This window comes from Suncus etruscus, chromosome X, assembly GCF_024139225.1.
Source record: "Suncus etruscus isolate mSunEtr1 chromosome X, mSunEtr1.pri.cur, whole genome shotgun sequence".
Classification (NCBI taxonomy): domain Eukaryota; kingdom Metazoa; phylum Chordata; class Mammalia; order Eulipotyphla; family Soricidae; genus Suncus; species Suncus etruscus.
Window position 1 is genome coordinate 119510019 of NC_064868.1, and position 1770 is coordinate 119511788.

General features: G+C 28.0%; 1 pseudogene; it reads right to left on the reverse strand.

Moving 5' to 3' along the window:
* Window positions 1-276: 276 nt before the first annotated feature.
* Window positions 277-395, reverse strand: LOC125999941 (uncharacterized; annotated as a pseudogene).
* Window positions 396-1770: the final 1375 nt, after the last annotated feature.

Sequence of the window (1770 nt, forward strand, 5' to 3'; positions counted from 1 at the left end):
TGTACTCCCCTCTAAGTGATACATGAATTTTAAAACTCCTTTGGTTCCAAAGTTTTTAATTTTTTCTAGAAATGATTTTATGTCAACTGGAATTTCTATTTATAGCATACTTTAGTAATTTCCTCTCATATTATTGGTACCCATTTCCACTTCAGTGCTACCTACCTCATTTTCTTTTTACTTTATTAGAATATCCTTTATACTAAGTTAAGAGTAACTAGAAAATACTTAGTCTTTATTGTCAAAGAATATTCCTTTTTCAACCACATTAGTTTAAGCCTACAGCACCCGGTATTCCCAGGCAGTCTCCCATCCAAGTACTAACCAGGCCTGACCCTGCTTAGCTCCTGCGATTAGATGAGATCAGGGGCATTCAGGGTGGTATGGCTGTAGACTTAACCACATTTTTGAGTATTTGTATACATGGAAATGGAAAGTTAATTTTTATAGTTATAGTTAACTTCACATTTAAATATGATTTCATTTTGTTTTCTAGAAACCATTTTAGTTTATCAGAAAAAACCTTCTCTATAACTTTCTTCTTTATTTCTTTTCTCTCTTCCAGATATGTTTTAAAATTTCCCTTATAATAAAGTGAAATTTTCCTACAAAATTATTGAAATATCTTTCAGGACATATTTGCACATTGAACCAAATAAATCCTATATATAACTTATACATATATGTTTTATATATATAACATAGACCTGTATGTTTTACCAAACCATTCTATTTGAATCAGTTTTTATTTGCGATAACTATTTTAAGCCAAATATATTAATGATACCAGGTAATTGTTCTTATTATAGATATTCCTATAATTTTATTCACAGCAACACTATAAACACCTTCTGTATAACTTTCTTCTTTATTTCTTTCCACTCTTCCTGATATGTTTTAAAATTTCCCTTATAATAAATAAATTGTAAATAATAAAATGAAAATTTCCTACAAAATTATTGAAATATCTTTCAGGACATATTTGAACATTGAACCAAATAAATCCTATATATTTGTACAACTCCACTTTTTCTACAAAATCTAAATAATAGTTTATAGTGTTGCTGTGAATAAAATTATAGCAATATCTGATAATAAGAACAATTACCTGGTATCATTAATATATTTGGCTTAAAATAGTTATGGCAAATAAAAACTGATTCAAATACAATGGTTTGGTAACATATACAGGTCTATGGAATCATTTAGTTGGATACAAAATTTTATCCTACTATGTTTATCAGAATTGGGTTGTGTTATTGGGACAGGAAAACTTAGTTGGTCTTTCAATATTTTTATTAATATAAGGATAAAAAGGCTCTTAATATTCATAATTTCTAAACAACTTGCTCTTACAATCTTTAACTAAAACAGAGATGATATAGAGTTATTCTTACTAATTATTTCCAAGTTGATTGATTGAGAGGCAAAGGAGTATAAACATTTATTAAACATCCAGAATATTTTGTCGCCGAGATTTCAACGAACTTAAATTTCTAGGACTATTTTCATTAAAGTATTGTGATATTTCAGACACCTCCATAGTAACCTAAAATTATAGTGTTGTGACTTAGTAAAAAATAATAGTTCTCTTTGAAAGTTACATGTAAAAATGAAAAAGGTCAATAAATGAAAATCTTTATTAACCAATTGAAAGAAGTCTTACTATTGAACATTTCAGGAGAATCCTGGAAACTTTCTCTCATTTCTCCCATCCCAGAAATCCTCTGTGATAAAGAACTCAAACATTTGTTAACGAATCTCTGTTAA